Source organism: Rhinolophus hipposideros (assembly GCF_964194185.1).
Source record: "Rhinolophus hipposideros genome assembly, chromosome: 2".
In the NCBI taxonomy this organism is placed as follows: domain Eukaryota; kingdom Metazoa; phylum Chordata; class Mammalia; order Chiroptera; family Rhinolophidae; genus Rhinolophus; species Rhinolophus hipposideros.
The window spans coordinates 87075292-87089037 of NC_138048.1; the positions used below are offsets into that span (position 1 = coordinate 87075292).

General features: G+C 39.5%; 1 protein-coding gene across 17 annotated transcripts in view; it reads right to left on the reverse strand.

Annotated features, from left to right (window-relative positions):
* MBNL1 (muscleblind like splicing regulator 1) overlaps positions 1-13746 on the reverse strand; it is a gene marked incomplete at its 5' end in the record, with an annotated part of 193871 nt that overhangs the window by 165204 nt on the left and 14921 nt on the right. For 7 of the 17 annotated variants that reach the window (XM_081080085.1, XM_081080064.1, XM_081080081.1 and 4 more), the window contains one exon: positions 6562-6830. The exons of 2 other annotated variants lie outside the window; for them this stretch is intronic. Of the gene's footprint in view, positions 1-5789; positions 5848-6561; positions 6831-13746 lie in introns of those variants that run through there. 8 more of the 17 variants (XM_081080073.1, XM_081080080.1, XM_081080079.1 and 5 more) reach the window with 5 other exon arrangements.

Genomic DNA, 13746 nt, shown 5'->3' on the forward strand with positions numbered 1-13746 from the left:
TTTTTCATTCTCATTATTACCCTTACCCATAGTCCCTCATCTCTGGTCTACAACCTCTACTTCATCTTATATGCATTCTATTCTTCCTGTATAAAATGTCACTAGAACACAACTCCTGTAAGGTTACTTGCCTAACAAACTGTCTTCTGATGTTCCCTATTGGGTATCAAACTTGCTACCTCCTCCTCAATGACCTCCTAAATGGAGCACCAATCCCCCTTTCCAACCTGATTCCTCCTTTCTTCCTACAATATTAACTGCCTGCCCCACCCCCATGCCCTTCTTCTCTATCTTCTACCCATTCTTCTAGTCTCCTCAAATGCTGTAAAAAAAATGTGACCAGAGTATTCAAGATGTTTATGGTCTGAATCTCATATCAGCACCCAATACAAGTATTTTTTAATCTGTTTTTATTCTTTTACATACAATCCTGGATTCTAAAACTGGACAACCTTGGTTCAACGCTGTGTTGTGTTATTTCCAATTAAGTAACCTTGGGCAGTAACTTGCTGGTGTCGCAGTTTCCTCATCTGTGAGAGCGAGACATTAACAGTACCCATCTCACAGGGTTGTTCCAAGGAATGCACGGATTAATTCATAAACCTTACTCTGGCACATAGAAAGTACTTCAAAATGTTAGCAATCATTGTTGTAGCTATTCTCCTCATCGCTATGCTTTATATATCATTGGATACAAGGCCAAAACATGGTTAAAAACATGGAATAAAGAAAAAAACAAGCATCCTAGCTCTACAAAGGACAAGTGTTTTCTAGTCATGCTACTTGATCTTTAAGATAAAGGTCATAAGGCCTATTTTCCAGCTGTAAAAAAAAACACGATTAAATGAGATATTTTGTAAATATATATGGCAAGTGGCAGCTTCTATTATTAATTCTTATTTATATGTTTATAATTTCACAGATGTAGAAATTAAGGAACGGAAAGAGTAAATGTTTTTTTCAGGCCACATATGTAATCAGATCTGGCCTAGCAAAATAAAATCTATACATCATGAGGTCATCTATGCCCTACCTCCACCAAAGTCTATTACTCTGTTCAAGTTATAGACAAAATGCAATAAATACATACACATACCACAATTTTAAAATAACAATAATAAGATTGACACCACCGCTTACATTTATAAAGTGCTCTACTTCTCAAAACATATTATCCCCCATGTGGTCTATTTTTGTTCCACCGGCACTGCAGCAAAGGCTGGACTTGCAAAACAAATGCATACCTGTAGTGTTTAGAGGAACTGATGTATCTTTTCATACCTAACCTTTCTGAAACTAAAAATTAGTAAACAGAAATGTCAATGAGGAAGTCTTTGGTTGGAGAATACCGAGCTTTTCCCACCAACTCCTCCCCCCGCCCCAGCAGGCCTTATGCCCTCCTATTCTTTCTATCTGTCACCTAAGTTGACTACCACCACCCCACCCCAGCCTATCTTTCTACTAGGATAAGAGCTATCTAACTACACGGAGTGCTGAAAGGTAAGGCTTTCCTTATAATCAGATCAGACAGAAACAAACAATATGGGAATGTATCATTATTACACATGGAGAAAATGTCAAATATACAGTGTCAAATATACATATATTTTTTAAAAATTCTTTGGAGGAAGAAATATCTTCATTTTCTGAATTTAAATGGAGTTGATATCTGTATGGACATCAGCCTTTGGATTATACAGTATTTACCACAATTCTTTTTAATAACATGATATCATTTAACATCCAGATGATTTGAATACATTGGCATTATCTTGGGAAAATTTGTATCTCCATATATACACTCACATAAAACTTGTGTCCACACTTCATGGGAATATAAGGAACACCCATGAGTATTACCAACTATTATTAACCTTTTGGGGTATATAAATGATACATCTCTAAATTTCTTATAACAATGTCAAAAAAGATGATGGTTTTTCTTTTGGAGCTTATACACTACTTGAAGCATAATACTTATTTCAAAAACATCTTCACCTTTTTAAAATATTTGATCTCAGTGGAAAAGCAATTCTCCACTCTATCCAGCATGGCTATATTTCATCCTGAGATTAGTATAATTCTGAACTGTTTTAACAAAGGATAATCACAGAAACTTAAATCTCAAAAACAGTGGGAAAAGTACTAAATTCATAATGCCTAATACTGTAACAAAAATCCTTCCAAGATTCTTCCTTTTTATGGCCATCATAGGCATATGTGTTAAGATGCCTCTGGAGAAAACATGAATAATTACCTGAAAGAGATGTAATTTCAGAATTATTAAAAAACTAATAATATGCATTTGCTAAGTGTTTTTTTCAAGGATATAGCTGTAATGCTTACAGCAATGTATATTTTTTATAATAGGAAAAATACTGCATGAAAGCAACTTCTCTACCTCAATTCTAAACATACAAAATATGTCTAGAGACATACATTGTCACATGTCAACAGCTCTTCTGGAATCACCTTTGCAATCAATAATTCTCCGATCATTAGTGAATACGCTCCATGACTCATCAGAAACGATACACAAGTTAATGGGGATCATGGTTTCCTCACACTCCAAGCATGTACTGACACTTAATGGTAGTTATGCCTGATATAGTGGGAGACAGAGTCAAGATGACACCAGGCTGCACAACCCTTTTGAGGTTCTCTATAAAATCTGCCACCCACCCCCTGAAGAAAAGAACCCACTATATCCCTTCTGTCTTCTATTTTTGGCATCCTTCGAGGCAATAAAAGTAAGCATACTTTATATAGATAGAAAAGAACGACATTTTTTCAGCTTAACACTCACTGCGCATGGCAAAATGTACTTCAGTTATGAAAATATCTAAAAGGAATGTTTCCAGGACCTATGCCATTGTGCTTTGTTTACCAGTCAGATGCTTTTTCAAGAATGTGTTCAAATTATAAAGACAAAGTCTCCATGTACAGGAATTCCTCAGTGCCTATAACATTACCGCAGAAATGTATTTTTACCTTTCCTAACATTCAAAACAATGCTCTGTTCCCTACAGATAAAAATCTTCCATCGTTGCAAATCCATTAATCTTTGATTACCATTTGGTCAGGAGTTTTCCTGGAGTTATTTGGTGTTTTTATTTTATGAGGAAGGAAAGTCATAGCAAAGAAAAATAAATATTAAGCATTTGAAGATAATTGCTGTTTACCGAAAGCTCTATTCTAAAATAAATTTTAGTGACTCGTTTATGTTTGGTAACTTTAGGACAATGATAACTATAGTGTCTCTAAAATGTTCCTAAGTAGCAATCATACTCTATTCTGGCCTCGGAGAGGTGTTAAGACTCATCCTCTAATTATAAGCCTTTTCTGTATTATTACTACCTCACCATTAAATCTCTAAACTAAATAGTAGTTTTGAGGAAATAAAAATAGATGTTAGGTGGTGTGTTTTCTCAAATTTTGATTACAATGGGTAAGAATGATGTATGATACACTTTGCTAGCTTGTAAAAATAAAAGTTCGTTTTACTGCGTTTTGACTAGCAAACTCTTTAGGCTTTCTCCCAGAATACTGCTTTGCAGCTTTATTCTAGACCACTTTCCAATAGAAATGTAATGTAAGCCACGTTTGTTATTTTAAGCTTTCCAAGAGTCACATTAAAACAGTAAAAAAAAAAAGTAAAATTAATCTAATAATATATTCTAATGAAACAAATATATCCAAAATATTATCATTCCTACATATTTACAATCAACATAAAAATAACATTAATTGGATTTTTACACTCTTTCCTTCATACAAAGTTTTCAAAATCCAATCTGTAGCCACATGTGGCTGGTAGTGGCTACTGTACTGGACAACACATCCTAGATTTCCAAAAATATGGAGCTTTTTGGCCTAACAGGCTACACACTTTAAAATCTTCCTGTGTAACATCCTCTATGATCATATTGCTGTTAGGATTTTATATTGAGTCAAACATTTAAAATATATGTAATTCACTTCCTTCCTCCATTCCCATGGCCGGCATGTCTATTGCCCACCCTAAAGGCTTTTTTAGAGTATAGGAAACCCCAATCACCTATTCTTTTCAGCTTCTTCCAAGCAAGACCTGAGATGTTCTCTAATCTGCGCATCTTTCATAACCAAGCAGAAAGCCAGAAGGTGCAGAAAAGCTACTCCCTATGTTTCTATAAATAGATATATCTAATACAGGCCTAATGTAAGGTGACAATGATAAATGCAAGGGCAATTTTTTGCTTACAAATGAAGGTAAGAAATTTTATATAATAAAGTAACACAGGCTTCCTCAATGAGAAATACAATTTTTTTCTTTGCCCCCCTACTCCCAGGAGAAACCTTGGGATATTCTGTTCTTGTTCTGGAACAGAATCCAGTGTTTCATTTCAACGGAATTCTATGCCCAGAGGAAGAAAGAGAATGCTGGAATCAAAATTTAATGAATTCAACTTGGAACCTAAGTTTGCCTCAAATGTGGAAATGTAAACACAGGCAATATCTCAAACCATAAAACATTTTGGATTCTGTTGGCATGACTGCACAAAGTACCACACTTGAGGTGTATCTGCACACAAACTTGTTCTTCGTTATATGAGAAAAAAATTAAACTAAGGCACATGTGAGGTTTTCTGAGTCTCTTACTAATAATAAGACCTGATTATTATGTCTTAAGTGACACTGTAATTATAGAGAGATGGATGAACAGGTTTTCTGCTGCTGACCCAACCTGTTCCCTAGAACACAAAAGGCAACTTTTGTAGCCCTCAATGAGGACACCCCCCCCATTAAACAAATAAAACTAAACACTGTGTCTACATTTTGTGACAAGGTCTAACAACACAATAATCCAAAAAAATGTCAATCCCATGCAAATACACAACACAAATGAAAATCAAAACACTGTAGGATTCCTAAAAACAGTTTTGAGCTGTATTTGTCACCAACTTTAAGAAAGCAAAGCTACAATGTGCTTTCTCAGGCTACAAAATAAATGTATTCAGTGTCTCTGGCCATACCTCTACAGCTAAGACATTCTAAGTTTTCAACTAAATATTCTTCAGATGAATTTTACACTCGTTCAACTTTCATTTTAACTTGTCTCAGGATAATATTTTATCTCAACAGCAAGACAAGGAGACACACCAACACTCTCCGGAACCTACACAGAGATAACATGGAGTGGATGGGTCACTTCTGGTGCTAGAGAATAGTTATGCGCTAAATACCCTGTGCATAAACAGACGTTGTGTTCAAACCCAGGAAGTAGGAACACCGTGTCCACTGGTGTAGTATTTCAAAGCACGTTGCAGAGGGCCTGCAAATCCAAAGGCATTATGACTTCTCTCTGGGTGTATTAATTTAAGAAATTGCTCAGAGTACGGCCAAGTTTACCTTCCGTTTGCTATCGCTTGTGCCTGAGCTGGTGGGCACACACAGTAAAGACAGTGGCAAGAATTTTTGGGCAGCTTCGTATTCAACCTTAATCCCAGGGAAACACACTGCACAGATATACACGGCAGAATCCCAGCAGCCGCATACTCTCCCGGCCCGGGAGAGACTTAAGAACACACTCACTCTTCTAGCAACACCTCTGTAGTTGTGAAGTGCTGTGCAAAGGGGCAAGCATAAGCTCCACCATATACCTGCTCGTGTTACAGGCTCTGGAATCAAAGTATTCTCACATGACACATTACTACCAATAACAGATTCCGGCTCCGTTTAAAAAAAGAGGGGGGGGGGAGCGCTACATATTTGTCCTGCTTTTGTCTAAAAACCAGAACCCAAGTACTCACTATTTTTCATTCTTTTCAACCTTTCATGAAAGCAATTCAATCAACCCACTGCGGCTCCACCCAGAGAGCGTCTATACTTACTTTTCTTAGTTTTTGAATGACGCACTACAAAACGATGGAAAAAAAAAAAAGAAAAAAAAAAGGGAGCCCTCTCATGCAGGGCGTCTTCCGCCCTGTAAACTTGGCAAAAGGCAAACTGGACTGAAAGACAGCACTCTCCATATAAGGAAGCCCAGCTAAACATGTCATGCGTAATTTATGGGTAGCAGGCAGAGAATTAACCTTTGCGTGCACATATTTGGCCCAGTTGAAAACCGGGCTGAATGGCAGCCCCGGGGGACAGGGATGCGGGATCTCTTTGGGAGAACCCGTGGCTCCCAACTGATGAGCTCGCCACTGCCCCCGACAAAGGTCATTAAGTTGTAAGGACACTTCCACGCACCTGTTTATTCCCCCCCCCCCGCCACCACCACCACCACCACCTTTTCTTTCTTTCTCTTTCTTTTCTTTTTCTTTCTTTCTTTCTAGGTGGCAAGTTGGACGCTGGCTGTGCTGTGCCCGTGTCCGCAGCGCCCGGGCAAGCGCTGCGGGAGCTGGGCTGCAGCTGCAACCTCCCGCCTCCCCTGCAGCCCGCGCTGGGGTGTGATGGGCACGCCGCCGCCGCCGGCCCGAGCCTGCCCTCACTTCCTCCTGCAGCCACACAGCCCCGACAGCGCCCAGACAATGCCGAGCGGCAGAGCCGCGCCGGGGAGCTGTGAACATGGAAACTTACCTCTCACATGTTTTTTTTCACAGGCAGCCCGACTGCCGACCGAGTGCCCAAGGCATTGTGGGAGTCCTGCTGCCGAGAGCCCCGCGACGTCAAATGGAACTTGTCAGCGCCCAGTCACGGGAGCATGGTGAGCGCCACGACTCCTCCAGCTGCAGTGAAAAGACTGTTGCCTGTCGCTGTGCAGCCTCTTATCGCCGAGCGCCGGTTTCCGCCGCTGCTGCGCGGCCCCTCCCCCGCCAGCCCAGCCCCACCAGGAAGCCCGGCGCGGACTCGTCGAGCTCCGGCACGCACGCGGCGGCCGAGGCAGGCGCGCCCGCTGCCCGCCGCCCGCCCGCCGCCCCGGCCCGGCCCGCCCGGTCGCCCCTCAGCCCAGCGGGGTCCGCGACGCGTGCCCGGTGCCACGCGCGGGCCGGCGAGGAGACCCAAAGGCACCGCGAGCGGGCGCTGGCGAGGTGCCTCCCCGCAGCCACCCGGTGGTATCTCCCATCTCACGCGTTCCCCATTATAAGCGCCGAGCCGTGGTGCAAACGGGGCTGCGCGCGCTCCTGCTCCTTTCCGCTCCTTCCCGGGAGCCGGACCCCCACGCGCGGTCGTTTCCGAAAGAGGCCGGTGGACGGGGCTTTGGAGGGAGGCCCGCCAGGTTAGACTGAAGGTGAGACTGGGTCGGGATCAAACTGTAGGAGCGGATGGGGCTGCCGCCTTAAAAAATGCACCCCGGTGTTTGAACCTGGATGGCTCACAGGCGGGAAAAAAAAACCGCCTGCGAGACCGCCGCCAGGGTGTAGCTTGCTCAAGTCGCAAGGGTGTTCGCAGTTTTGGAATTCCTTAGTAAAACTGTCACACAAGCACCAACACTCACATACCCGCTCCCCATCTAGTTTATAAATACGATTTGCAATGTAAAATCCCCTTTCTTTCCAACTGTGCATTGGGTGATTTATAGAAGCCGAGCCGCGTCCTCCCCCCCCCCAACCTTTAAAAATAAAATATTTTCTGAAATACTGGAATATTCCAAGGCAAACAAGTCATATTATTGTTGGAGCAAAAGAAACCACAGCCCCAACTCGTAATTCACTGGGTGTTATAAGATGTAACTTGGCTTCACTTTGAATGGAAAGAATCCTGGACTAACGAGATATGATACAGTTTTGCAGATTGGGGGGGGGGCAGCATTTCCTTTGGATTTAAGGACTTTCGGTAATGTGTTCAATGACTGTAGTCAAAAAACATTTCCGTATTTGGACACAATTTGGGACAAGGTGCTAGATATGGTGTGATGTTGATGTTCTTCCTACAACTTTATGTTTATATTAAAGAGAGTGGGTCCAGCTTAAGAAGGAGAAGGAAAAAACATCATGAAACATGCTAACGTACAGAAATACTTCCAGAGGCATTAATAACAAACTTGAGTTCTTGACCTTTGTCTAGCTCCATAAGACACTGAGTTAATACTGCTGTACTGCTCCCTTCCAGAACTAGTTAATTAATTAAATGTTGCCACCTCTCGGTGTTGATCATTAAAAATTATCCAAGTGAACACACAACTGAAGCAAATTAAAAATACACTGACACTTTCTCAGAGAACAGGGCGGACATGCTCTATCTGTCAATTGATAGCTGAGAGGCCGTCCTCCTAATTCAGCATCCATTTCAGCAACTACATGAAGCGCCCGCTATGCCAGAGATGCAAGAATGAACAAGATAGGGTCCCTACCCTCAAGGATAACACCTCTGCTAGGGAAGAGGCAAACCAAATAATTCTCCCTGAGGGGTAAACGCTAAAATGGTGAAGGCAAGCCCAAAGGGGGCCCTGAGGAGAGTCAGGGAAGGATGTTGGGAGAAGTTATTTTAACTGGTACCTTGTTTCCCCGAAAATAAGACACCCGGAAAATAAGTCCCAATTAAGATCGTCAGCCAGACCAACGCACTTAGTACGTTATAACGATGTTCCAGAAGAAAGTGACATGATTGTATTTGAATAAATGTAGATTGTTGTACATGAAAAAAGACATCCCCTGAAAAGAAGCCCTAATGCGTCTTTTGGAGCAAAAATTAATATAAGACCCAGTCTTATTTTTGGAGAAACAGGATACCTTGAAAGGTGTGTAGAAATTAGCAAAAGGAAAAGGGAGTTCTGTCTAGGTCAAGTGGAGAAAAGAGCATGGCAAATACAACAGACCTGCCAGTCTGTCTGTTAGAAGTGAGGGGAGGATAAGAGCAGGGGAGTGACAGGAAATGAGCTAAAAGTAGGTCTGTGTTAACCTTACTCTGAAAACTGGGATGAACTAGAAGAGTGTACACAGCAAGGGGATTTGTGGAGTTTGGTTGGACTTGTATTTTTGTATTTCAGAAAGATCCTTTGGCAGCAGTTTGAGGGTGAATTGGGAATGTGGGGTGGCGCTGATGGAAGAAGGGTGAATGGGTGTGGACAGACTGGAAAAGTGACTCATGCAGGGAATGAGGAAGGGAGGAGCCTTGTGAGACTCCCAAATCCCTGGTTTAGCCTACTGAATTGTTTGCTACTTGCCTTTTAATGTCTTCAGTTTGCCTCCCATTCTCCATGACAACCCCTGACTTCTGCATCTGGTAGCAGGTTGGTGCACTAGCTGGTTTCCATGTGTCTCTCCTCAGAATGTCCAATGAACTAACTGCTAAGGGCTAATCCTAGTTGCAGGAAATTATTTAAATTATTTTCAGACCCTTGTAGACTTCCAAGTGAGAGCTTTGGTGTTTTGTTTTGTTTTATTTCTTGTGGGTTAGAAAATTTGCTATTTGGAGCAACGTGGTAAAAAAAACAGAACTTTGACCCTGTATATGGTGCAAGAGGGGAAATTATTTTTCCACTTCAGCACTGGAGGAGGGGGGATGCTCTGAGGACAAAAGAGAAATTGAAACTGAGACAAATTTTCTGCTCCACTGAACAGACTACAAAGAAATACAAAAAAGACCCTTGAATGTTAGAAACACTAGAATAAACATCCCAGTAAATCACAAAGAAGAGGGAAAACAATGTTATTTTATGTTAGATAAAGGAAATAGGGGTGGCTAAGAAAATTTATATAAAAAACCTATATAAACTTTCGTAAACCTGGGACTCAAAAATGAGTTAGAATAATGATATAAAACTTCATTGCCACTGGTTTAGCTTTATTAGCATTTATAATATTATAGCATGAATAGTGGCATTTTAAATTTCAAAGCACTGTAGCAAACATGAGATCCTATGTTAAAAAATATTAAGTCATGCTGCCAGCTTTCAAATACCAGTGGCATTCTAACCACATTTCAAATTATGGAAATTATTTAAAAATCATTATAGTAATAAAAAATAAATAGTTCCGCATTCAGGATACCCATTGATATTCTCTCAGTGCCAAAAGAGAATTATGGTTTCTTTCACTTCTATGAAGTGTAGTTATAGTCTACAGGTTCATGAGTGAGTATCTCCATAAGTATAAAAGAAGGTCTTTTGTGGGTAGAGAGGAAAATTATAGAAAACAATTTCAGATGAAATAAAACTACATTTTCAGATAAAGGAAAGAATGTTCACGGTGGGTTCCTAAAATATTTTAGACCATTCAATCCTTAATTATACCAATTAATCTCAGTAGAAATACAGTTAAGGAATATGGCTTTTAGAGATAATATCAGCTACCTGTTTTACCAACAATACAGATAAAGGAGATGGTAGTGTGTATCTTCTTCACTCAAATGGGAGTCATTAAGGCACCTGTGTAAGTACGTAAGTATGGGTGTGAATTGTGAGTATCTTTCTTGTTCTCCATGCCATATTTATAGCTCAATAAGCTCTCACAAATAAAATCTATCATTTCTGGCCAAAAAAAAATCATCTAAATGAAAATATCCCAAGAAAGTATGTTTTTTCAAAAATCACAATATGAAATGTTCTCGAATCACTGACCTAAGATGCTGTTTTTATTATACCAGGAGAAAAAGAATCCATTACAAGAGAGTGTCAATTTGAGACCCAAATTCAGGGCCCTTGCTTTCTAGTCCATGTTTAAATACAGATAAGAGAAGAAGCTGCTGGAAAGCAATGCTAGAAACATACTCTTGTATGGCAAATCCATTTTTAAGTAAATGTAATAAATGTATCTCCATTAAATTTCACAGCAGGAGAGGAGGGGCACTCTTCTTAGTCTGGATTCAAACTTGTTCAGGTATCAATAAATATACTTGATAGAATTACACGAATTTAGTTTGCCTTCAAGGACCTTTATGTATTTCACATACCAAAGTAAGTTTTTAAAATTATACCCAGTATTTAATTATATAAGATATATATCCTATTATATATTGTGTGTAATTGTAGTATGGACAGTCCCTGAATTACGATGGTTTGACTTCGGATTTTTCGACTTTACCATGGTGAGAAAGCGATACGTATTCAGTAGAAACCATACTTTAAGTTTTGAATTTGGATCTTTTCCCAGGCTAGTGACGTGCAGTACAATAGTCTCTTGTGATGCTGGGCAGCTGCAGTGAGATGGTTTTGCCCACCTGTAGGCTAATGTAAGCGTTCAGGGCATGGTTAAGGTGGGCTAGGCTGAGCTATGATGTTTGGTAGGTTAGGTGTATTAAATGCATTTTCATCTTAATATATTTTCAAACTTAACAATGGGTTTATCATAAGTCAAGGAGCAGCTGTATATCATGTAGCACAACACACACACACACACACATACACACATATATATGCCACTTAATGTATAAATCGCATAAATGTGAAAAGGTATAAAAATCAATGTATTTGTCTTAAAATACTTATAAAAATTAAAACTGAGTTAACATATTAATTTGATTATATATTTCTCAATTATTTTACCTAAAAGTTGAATCTAAATCTTCAATGTAATTATTCTGGTATCTGACAATATAGAAATAGAAAGCAAATACATTTCAGAATTGAAAGTTTAGGACCACAGAATTTTAGTATGGAATGGAACATTAGAGACCATCTAACCCTATTCCCTTGTTAGATCAGAGGACATTCACTGTGAAAGTAAATTGGAACTGTGACGGAGCAGGACTGGCATTAATGTCTTCTGACTCTCTCAAGCCATTTATTTTCATTGTTTTTCTTAAAGATACTGGGGCAAGAAAAACTCTAATATAGGCATGATGGTTCCCCACGTTTAATGTGAACAAGAGCCACGTTAGATTTCTAATATAGTTGTTTCTTCCATCTTTCCTTTTTTCCCCTTATTTTATGCTTTCCATTTTTCCGTCCTATCTTCTTTCCTTACAGAGAACACTGTTCACACAATGCCTCTACTCATTTCACAAATGTTTGTTGAACATCCACTATGATAAGGCCCGTCTCAGGTACTGTGGTTACAGAAATGAACACCACCTAGTCATTTCTCGCAAAGAGTTTACAGTCTGCTAGCAGGAGACAGACACTAAACACATAAAGAATAAATATAAAGACAAAGATAAACAGAGGAGGCAATTTCACATGGAGATAAGTGCTATGAAGTAAAAGAAAGCAGGATGGGGGGCGAGGAGGGGAGGCTGTGGTTAAACAGGATGGTTAAGAATTGAGGTAGTCAGAGAAGGGGACAGTCTTCAAGGACGTGAGGACCTGGGTGGGGAAGGACCATTCATTCAAAGCATGGGAACTGCAGGTCTACAGCCTTGAATCCTGAGCTCAAGCTAGAGCTGGAACTCCAAGGGGGCACAAAAACTAACAGGATACCTAACTTCAAGGAACTTACAGTCAAGTGACAGAAAAAAAAAGAATCTTAATCAAATCAATCACATTCAAAATGTAAAGCTACAATCATGATACTTTTGGTCCGTGTGGACCATTGAAGTGTTTGGTTGTATTAGAGGTGGGGGTGGAGAGAGGGATGGCACAGGATCCACATTTGCTTTTCACAGATATAACTAGATTACTCTTGTGTGCTTTAGTTATATTACAGATATATCTAGATTACTGCTGTGGAGAGGCTAATGGTCTAATCACAGAACCAGTTACAGGAACTGCCCCAAAAGTGTAGACCCAGGTCAAAGGGCTAGAGGCAGAAAATGGCTGAAGGGCTGGCAGAAGAAATAGATTTGGTCGGAGACCCTTAGCCGTGAGATACAGTGAACATCAGAATCTGACATCTGAAAGCTGAAAAGAGTTCAAAACATGATTACCTCCATGCCTTAAATGACATGAAATATGTAGCATATATATGTGAAATTTTCTTTTTCCTAAAAGGCAATACAGTGTAGAAAATTCAAATTTATTGAAGATAGATAGAATACAGTTATAACAATCAGCAGTGATTCCAATTCCCAGAGATAGTTACTGGTAATATTACAGTTTATTTCCTTCCAGGCATTTCTCAACATATTTGTTATATAGTTGATATTATACTATACATGCAATTTTGTGTTCTGTAATTGTTTCCGATTTACTCCCATAATATAACTTTATAAAACAAATGATATCCCTCATGTCATTCATTATAATATAATCTTCACTTATCACATGAGGTAATGGAGACTGGAAGATTGACCCTTGACCCAAATCTCACAGTTAATAAGGGGTCAAGCCTCTTGCCCCATAGTGCAGTGTGTCACAGCCAACAATCCCAGATCCTGAATTAATGTGTCTAATGTGTAATATATTTCTAAACACTCCACCTGGGACATGCCTTTTAATATGGACTGTCTATTACGGAAAAGAAATATACAATAAGGGTATTTTAATAAATAAAACAGTTATGAAAATAGATATGAAACAGGTAACCAGACAGTCAAAGGAGACATATTACCTGTGCATGCTTATAATATATAATTACATGTAATATTGTGAAACTTCCTACCATCTCATAAAATTGTGTGTTGTGTCTTAGCCCAGAATCCCCTTATAATCTTTTAAAAATAGTATTTATAAGTCTTAAAGTATAAATGCGACACTGTAACTATTTTATGTACAATAATCCAAATATTTCTACATATTAACTCTATTCCATGTAGAATAAAAACAACTGAAAAATATGGGCATTGCCTTATTTATTCCTAAATGTAAACATTTTTTTTGCAAATACCCATAGCAAGGTTAATTTTCCTGCCTAAGTGCCTACTATTCTACCTACTCATTTCATTTTTGAAATTCCTTTCTTTTGGCTTCTGTGATACTCCACATCCCTGTCTCTTTTCATTCCATTG